The sequence below is a fragment of the Arachis stenosperma genome, chromosome 7 (assembly GCF_014773155.1).
Source record: "Arachis stenosperma cultivar V10309 chromosome 7, arast.V10309.gnm1.PFL2, whole genome shotgun sequence".
NCBI classification, from domain to species: Eukaryota; Viridiplantae; Streptophyta; class Magnoliopsida; order Fabales; family Fabaceae; genus Arachis; species Arachis stenosperma.
In genome coordinates, this window is record NC_080383.1 from 23,497,009 (window position 1) to 23,505,342 (window position 8,334).

General features: G+C 41.0%; 1 non-coding gene across 1 annotated transcript; it reads left to right on the forward strand.

Annotated features, from left to right (window-relative positions):
- Positions 1 to 6,540: 6,540 nt before the first annotated feature.
- On the forward strand, positions 6,541 to 6,648 carry LOC130943135 (small nucleolar RNA R71). The gene has a single exon (XR_009071667.1). It is a non-coding gene; the product is annotated as a small nucleolar RNA R71 (small nucleolar RNA).
- The last annotated feature ends 1,686 nt before the right edge of the window (positions 6,649 to 8,334 follow it).

Genomic DNA, 8,334 nt, shown 5'->3' on the forward strand with positions numbered 1-8,334 from the left:
AGATTGGACCGAACGGGCCAAACCGGGCCAACCGGACCCAAAGTGGGCCCTTGGCCCAACACAACTAAACCAAAACCCTAGTTTTCAGCACTCTCTCTCCTCACAACACTCAAAAACACGCTGAACTTAGAGAGAAAGGGAGGAAGAACACTCTCTCAAGTTCTCTCCCTTGGTTGATCTTCAAATCACCATAACTTTTGATCTAGAGCTCCGATTGCCGCTCCGTTTGCGGCCACGCTGGTGCGCGAAATTGTGAACAATACTTTTCACAACTCTCATAATCCCCGGTCATGAACTCCAAAAACTTGGTAGTTCAATTCCATGGCATTACACAACTTCGCACAACTAACCAGCAAGTGCACTGGGTCGTCCAAGTAATACCTTACGTGAGTAAGGGTCGATCCCACGGAGATTGTTAGTATGAAGCAAGCTATGGTCATCTTGTAAATCTTAGTCAGGCAGACTCAAATGGATATGGTGATGAACGAAAATAACATAAAAGATAAAGATAGAGATACTTATGTAATTCATTGGTAGGAACTTCAGATAAGCGCATGAAGATGCCTTCCCTTCCATCTCTCTGCTTTCCTACTGTCTTCATCCAATCCTTCTTACTCCTTTTCATGGCAAGCTCGTGTAGGGTTTCACCGTTGTCAATGGCTACCTCCCATCCTCTCAGTGAAAACGATTGCATATGCTCTGTCACAGCACGCGAAATTCAGCTGTCGGTTCTCGGTCAGGCCGGAATAATATCCATTGATACTTTTGCGTCTGTCACTAACGCCCCGCCTGCTAGGAGTTTGAAGCACGTCACAGTCATTCAGTCATTGAATCCTACTCAGAATACCACAGACAAGGTTAGACCTTCCGGATTCTCTTGAATGCCGCCATCAGTTCTTGCCTATACCACGAAGACTCTGATCTCACGGAATGGTTGGCTCGTTTGTTAGGCGAGCACTCGGTTGTCAGGCGATCAACCATGCATCGTGCAATCAGGAATCCAAGAGATATTCACTAGAGCCTTGATTGCTTGTAGAACAGAAGTGGTTGTCAGTCACCTTGTTCATAGGTGAGAATGATGATGAGTGTCACGGATCATCACCTTCATCAAGTTGAAGAACAAGTGATATCTTGGACAAAGAACAAGCGGAATTGAATAGAAGAACAATAGTAATTGCATTAATACTCGAGGTACAGCAGAGCTCCACACCTTAATCTATGGTGTGTAGAAACTCCACCGTTGAAAATACATAAGCATAAGATCTAGGCATGGCCGAATGGCCAGCCTCCCAATGATCTAAGATAGCATAAAACACGAAGATAGCTACCGAGACCTCCTTAATACAATAGTAAAAGGTCCTACTTATAGAAAAAAACTAGTAGCCTAGGGTGTACAGAGATGAGTAAATGACATAAAAATCCACTTCCGGGCCCACTTAGTGTGTGCTTGGGCTGAGCAATGAAGCATTTTCGTGCAGAGACTCTTCTTGGAGTTAAACGCCAGCTTTTATGCCAGTTTGGGCGTTTAACTCCCATTTGGGTGCCAGTTCCAGCGTTTAACGCTGGGATTTCTTGAGGAGACTTTGAACGCCGGTTTGGGCCATCAAATCTTGGGCAAAGTATGGACTATCATATATTGCTGGAAAGCCCAGGATGTCTACTTTCCAACGCCGTTGAGAGCGCGCCAATTGGGCTTCTGTAGCTCCAGAAAATCCACTTCGAGTGCAGGGAGGTCAGAATCCAACAGCATCTGCAGTCCTTTTCAGTCTCTGAATCAGATTTTTGCTCAGGTCCCTCAATTTCAGCCAGAAAATACCTTAAATCACAGAAAAACACACAAACTCATAGTAAAGTCCAGAAAAGTGAATTTTAGCTAAAAACTAATAAAAATATACTAAAAACTGACTAGATCATACCAAAAACATACTAAAAACAATGCCAAAAAGTATATAAATTATCCGCTCATCACAACACCAAACTTAAATTGTTGCTTGTCCTCAAGCAACTGAAAATCAAATAAGATAAAAAGAAGAGAATATGCAATGAATTCCAAAAACATCTATGAAGATCAGTATTAATTAGATGAGCGGGGCTTTTAGCTTTTTGCCTCTGAACAGTTTTGGCATCTCACTCTATCCTTTGAAATTCAGAATGGTTGGCTTCTTTAGGAACTCAGAATCCAGATAGTGTTATTGATTCTCCTAGTAGAGTATGATGATTCTTGATCACAGCTACTTTTATGAGTCTTGGCCGTGGCCCAAAGCACTCTGTCTTCCAGTATTACCACCGGATACATACATGCCACAGACACATAATTGGGTGAACCTTTTTAGATTGTGACTCAGCTTTGCTAAAGTCCCCAATTAGAGGTGTCCAGGGTTCTTAAGCACACTCTTTTTGCCTTGGATCACAACCTTATTTCTTTCTTTTTCTTTCTTTTTCTCTTTTTCTTTTTCATTTTTTTTTCGCTTGCTTCCTTTTTTTTTGTATTCACTGCTTTTTCTTGCTTCAAGAATCATTTTTAATGATTTTTCAGATCCTCAGTAACATGTCTCCTTTTTCATCATTCTTTCAAGAGCCAACCTTCATGAACCACAAATTCAAGATACATATGCACTGTTTAAGCATACATTCAGAGAACAAGAGTATTGCCACCACATCAAAATAATTAAACTATTATAAAATTCAAAATTCATGCAATTCTTTTCTTTTTTTTCAATTAAGCACGTTTTTATTCAAGAAAGGTGATGGATTCATAGGACATTCATAACTTTAAGGCATAGACACTAAGACACTAATGATCACAAGACACAAACATGGATAAACATAAGCATAAAATTCGAAAAACAGAAGAATAAAGAACAAGGAAATCAAAGAACGGGTCCACCTTAGTGATGGCGGCTCTTTCTTCCTCTTGAAGATCCTATGGAGTGCTTGAGCTCCTCAATATCTCTTCCTTGTCTTTGTTGCTCCTCCCTCATGATTCTTTGATCTTCTCTAATTTCATGAAGGATGATGGAGTGTTCTTGATGCTCCACCCTTAGTTATCCCATGTTGGAACTTAGTTCTCCTAGGGAGGTGTTCAGTTGCTCCCAATAGTTTTGTGGAGGAAAGTGCATCCCTTGGGGCATCTCAGGGATCTCATGATGAGTGGGGTCTCTTGTGTGCTCCATCCTTTTCTTAGTGATGGGCTTATCCTCATCAATGGGGATGTCTCCCTCTATGTCAACTCCTACTGAATAACAGAGGTGACAAATGAGACGAGGAAAGGCTAACCTTGCTAAGGTAGAGGACTTGTCCGCCACCTTATAAAGTTCTTGGGCTATAACCTCATGAACTTCCACTTCTTCTCCAATCATGATGCTATGAATCATGATGGCCCGGTCTAGAGTAACTTCGGACCGGTTGCTAGTGGGAATGATTGAGCGTTGAATGAACTCCAACCATCCTCTAGCCATGGGTTTGAGGTCATGCCTTCTCAATTGAACCGGCTTGCCTCTTGAATCTCTCTTCCATTGTGTGCCCTCTTCACATATGACTGTGAGGACTTGGTCCAACCTTTGATCAAAGTTGACCCTTCTAGTGTAAGGATGTTCATCTCCTTGCATCATGGGCAAATTGAATGCCAACCTTACACTTTCCGGACTAAAATCCAAGTAATTCCCCCGAACCATAGTAAGATAATTCTTTGGATCCGGGTTCACACTTTGATCATGGTTCTTGGTGATCCATGCATTGGCATAGAACTCTTGAACCATTAAGATTCTGACTTGTTGAATGGGGTTGGTAAGAATTTCCCAACCTCTTCTTCGGATCTCATGTCGGATTTCCGGATATTCACCCTTTTTGAGTGAAAAAGGGACCTCGGGGATCACCTTCTTGAAGGCCACAACTTCATAGAAGTGATCTTGATGCACCCTTGAGATGAATCTATCCATCTCCCATGACTCGGAGGTGGAAGCTTTTGCCTTCCCTTTCCTCTTTTTAGAGGTTTCTCCGGCCTTGGATGCCATAAATGGTTATGGAAAAACAAAAAGCAATGCTTTTACCACACCAAACTTAAAATGTTTGCTCGTCCTCGAGCAAAAGAAGAAAGAAGAGAGTAGAAGAAGAAGAAATGAGGAGAAAGGGAATGGCTTTGTATTCGGCCAAAGGGAAGAGAGATGGTGGTTAAGGTGTGTGAAATTGAAGGAGTGAAGGAGGGTTTATATAGGAGAGAGGGAGAGGGTGGTTCGGCCATTTGAGGGTGGGTTTGGGTGGGAAAGTGGTTTGAATTTGAATGAAGGGGTAGGTGGGTTTTTATGAAGGATGGATGTGAGTGGTGAAGAGAAAGAGGGGATTTGATAGGTGAGGGGTTTTTGGGGAAGAGGAGTTGAGGTGATTGGTGAATGAGAGAGAGAGTGGTAGGGTTGGTGGGGATCCTGTGGGGTCCACAGATCCTGTGGTGTCAAGGAAAAGTCATCCCTGCACCAAATGGCTAACAAAATCACATTTTGTGCCATTTCTGGCGTTAAACGCCGGGCTGGTGCCCATTTCTGGCGTTTAACGCCAGTCTGGTGCCCCTTTCTGGCGTTAAACGCCCAGAATGGTGCCAGACTGGGCGTTAAACGCCCAACAGCTAACCTTACTGGCGTTTAAACGCCAGTAAGTGCATCCTCCAGGGTGTGCTGTTTTTCTTCCTATTTTTCATTCTGTTTTTGCTTTTTTCATTGATTTTGTAACTTCTTATGATCATCAACCTACAAAAAAGATAAAATAACAAAAGAAAATAGTTAATTATAAAACATTGGGTTGCCTCCCAACAAGCGCTTCTTTAATGTCATTAGCTTGACAGAGGACTCTCATGGAGCCTCACAAAAGATCAGAGCAATGTTGGAACCTCCCAACACCAAACTTAGAGTTTGAATGTGGGGGTTCAACACCAAACTTAGAGTTTGGTTGTGGCCTCCCAACACCAAACTTAGAGTTTGACTGTGGGGGCTCTGTTTGACTCTGAATTGAGAGAAGCTCTTCAAGCTTCCTCTCCATGGTGACAGAGGGGTATCCTTGAGCCTTAAACACAAAGGATTCTTCATTCACTTGAATGATCAGTTCACCTCCATCAACATCAATCACAGCCTTTGTTGTGGCTAGGAAGGGTCTGCCAAGGATGATGGTTTCATCCATGCACTTCCCAGTCTCTAGGACTATGAAATCAGCAGGGATGTAATGGTTTTCAATTTTCACCAAAACATCCTCTACAAGTCCATGAGCTTGTTTTCTTGAGTTGTCTGCCATCTCTAGTGAGATTTTTGCAGCTTGCACCTCAAAGAACCCTAGCTTCTCCATTACAGAGAGGGGCATGAGGTTTACACTTGACCCTAAGTCACACAAGGCCTTCTTGAAGGTCATGGTGCCTATGGTACAAGGTATTGAAAACTTCCCAGGATCCTGCCTCTTTTGAGGCAATTTCTGCCTAGACAAGTCATCCAGTTCTTTGGTGAGCAAAGGGGGTTCATCCTCCCAAGTCTCATTTCCAAATAACTTGTCGATTAGCTTCATGATTGCTCCAAGGTATTTAGCAACTTGCTCTTCAGTGACATACTCATCCTCTTCAGAGGAAGAATATTCATCAGAGCTCATGAATGGCAGAATTAATTCCAATGGAATCTCTATGGTCTCATTTTGAGCCTCAGATTCCCATGGTTCCTCATCGGGGAACTCATTGGAAGCCAGTGGACGCCCAGTGAAGCCTTCCTCAGTGGCGTTCACTGCCTCTTCTTCCTCCCAGAATTCGGCCATATTGATGGCCTTGCACTCTCCTTTTGGATTTTCTTCTGTATTGCTTGGGAGAGTACTAGGAGGGAGTTCAGTAATTTTCTTGCTCAACTGACCCACTTGTCCTTCCAAATTTCTAATGGAGGACCTTGTTTCAGTCATGAAACTTTGAGTGATTTTGATTAGATCAGAGACCATTGTTGCTAAGTCAGAGGTATTCTGCTTAGAACTCTCTGTCTGTTGCTGAGAAGATGATGGAAAAGGCTTGCTATTGCTAAACCTATTTCTTCCACCATTATTGTTGTTGAAACCTTGTTGAGGTCTCTCTTGATTCTTCCATGAGAAATTTGGGTGATTTCTCCATGAAGAATTATAGGTGTTTCCATAGGGTTCTCCTAGGTAATTCACCTCTTCCATTGAAGGATTCTCAGGATCATAGGCTTCTTCCTCAGATGAAGTTTCCTTAGTACTGCTTGGTGCATTTTGCATTCCAGACAGACTTTGAGAGATCAAATTGACTTGTTGAGTCAATATTTTATTCTGAGCCAACATGGCATTCAGAGCATCAATCTCAAGAACTCCTTTCATCTGATTTGTCCCATTGTTCACAGGATTCCTTTCAGAAGTGTACATGAATTGGTTATTTGCAACCATTTCAATAAGCTCTTGAGCTTCTGTAGGCGTCTTCTTCAAATGAAGAGATCCTCCAGCAGAGCTATCCAAAGACATCTTGGACAGTTCAGAGAGACCATCATAGAAAATACCTATGATGCTCCATTCAGAAAGCATGTCAGAAGGACACTTTCTGATTAATTGTTTGTATCTTTCCCAAGCTTCATAGAGGGATTCTCCATCCTTCTGTCTGAAGGTTTGGACTTCCACTCTAAGCTTGCTCAATTTTTGAGGTGGAAAGAACTTTGCCAAGAAGGCATTGACTAGCTTTTCCCAAGAGTCCAGGCTTTCTTTAGGTTGAGAATCCAACCATATTCTAGCTCTGTCTCTTATAGCAAAAGGGAATAGCATAAGTCTATAGACCTCAGGGTCTACCCCATTAGTCTTGACAATGTCACAGATTTGCAAGAACTCAGCTAGAAACTGATGAGGATCTTCCAATGGAAGTCCATGGAACTTGCAATTCTATTGCATTAGAGAAACTAATTGAGGCTTAAGCTCAAAGTTGTTTGCTCTAATGGCAGGGATAGAGATGCTTCTCCCATAGAAGTCGGGAGTAGGTGCAGTAAAGTCACCCAGCACCTTCCTTGCATTGTTGGCATTGTTGTTTTCGGCTGCCATGTGTTCTTCTTCTTTGAAGAATTCGGTCAGGTCCTCTAAAGAGAGTTGTGCTTTAGCTTCTCTTAGCTTTCGCTTCAAGGTCCTCTCAGGTTCAGGGTCAGCTTCAGCAAGAATGCTTTTGTCTTTGCTCCTGCTCATAAGAAAGAGAAGGGAACAAGAAAATGTGGAATCCTCTATGTCACAGTATAGAGATTCCTTGAAGTGTCAGAGGAAAAGAAGAGTAGAAGACAAAAGTAGAAAATTCGAACTTATCAGAAAGAATGGAGTTCGAATTTTGCATTAAGGGATATTGTTAGTCCATAAATAGAAGGATGTGAGGAGAAGGGAAGTAATTTTCGAAAATTAAGTGAAAGATTTTGAAAATATTTTTGAAAAACATTACTTAATTTTCGAAAATGAAAGTGGGAAAGAAATAAAATGATTTTTGAAAAAAAAATTGAAATAGAAATAAAAAAGATTTGATTGAAAACTATTTTGAAAAAGAAGAGATTGAAAAGATATGATTGGTTTTAAAAAGATGTGATTGAGAAGATATGATTTGAAAACAATTTTAAAAAGATTTGATTTTAAAAATTAATGACTTGCCTAACAAGAAAAGATATGATTCAAACATTAAACCTTTCTCAACAGAAAAGGCAACATACTTGAAATGTTGAATCAAATCATTAATTGATAGCAAATATCTTTGAAAAAGGAAAGGAATTGATTTTGAAAACATTTGATTGAAGAGATATGATTTGAAAAAGATTTGATTTTGAAAAACTTTGAAAACTTGAAAAAAAATTGATTTGAAAACAAAATTCTCCCCCTTGTGCCATCCTGGCGTTAAACGCCCAGAATGGTGCACATTCTGGCGTTTAACGCCCAAAACTATACCCTTTTGGGCGTTAAACGCCCAACCGGGTACCCTGGCTGGCGTTTAAACGCCAGTCTGTCCTTCTTCACTGGGCGTTTTGAACGCCCAGCTTTTTCTGTGCAATTCCTCTGCTGTATGTTCTGAATCTTCAATTCTCTGTATTATTGACTTGAAAAGACACAAATTAAAAATATTTTTGGATTTTTAATAATAAAGGATAATCAAAATGCAACTAAAATCAAATAACAATGCATGCAGGACACCAAACTTAGCAGTTTGTATACTACTGACACTAATGAGAATGCATATGAGACACACAAAATACTTCAAGTCAATAGAATTCAAAGATTAGAGCACGAAAATCATCAAGAACATCTTGAAGATCACTAAGACACATGAATGAATGCATGCAATTGACACCAAACTTA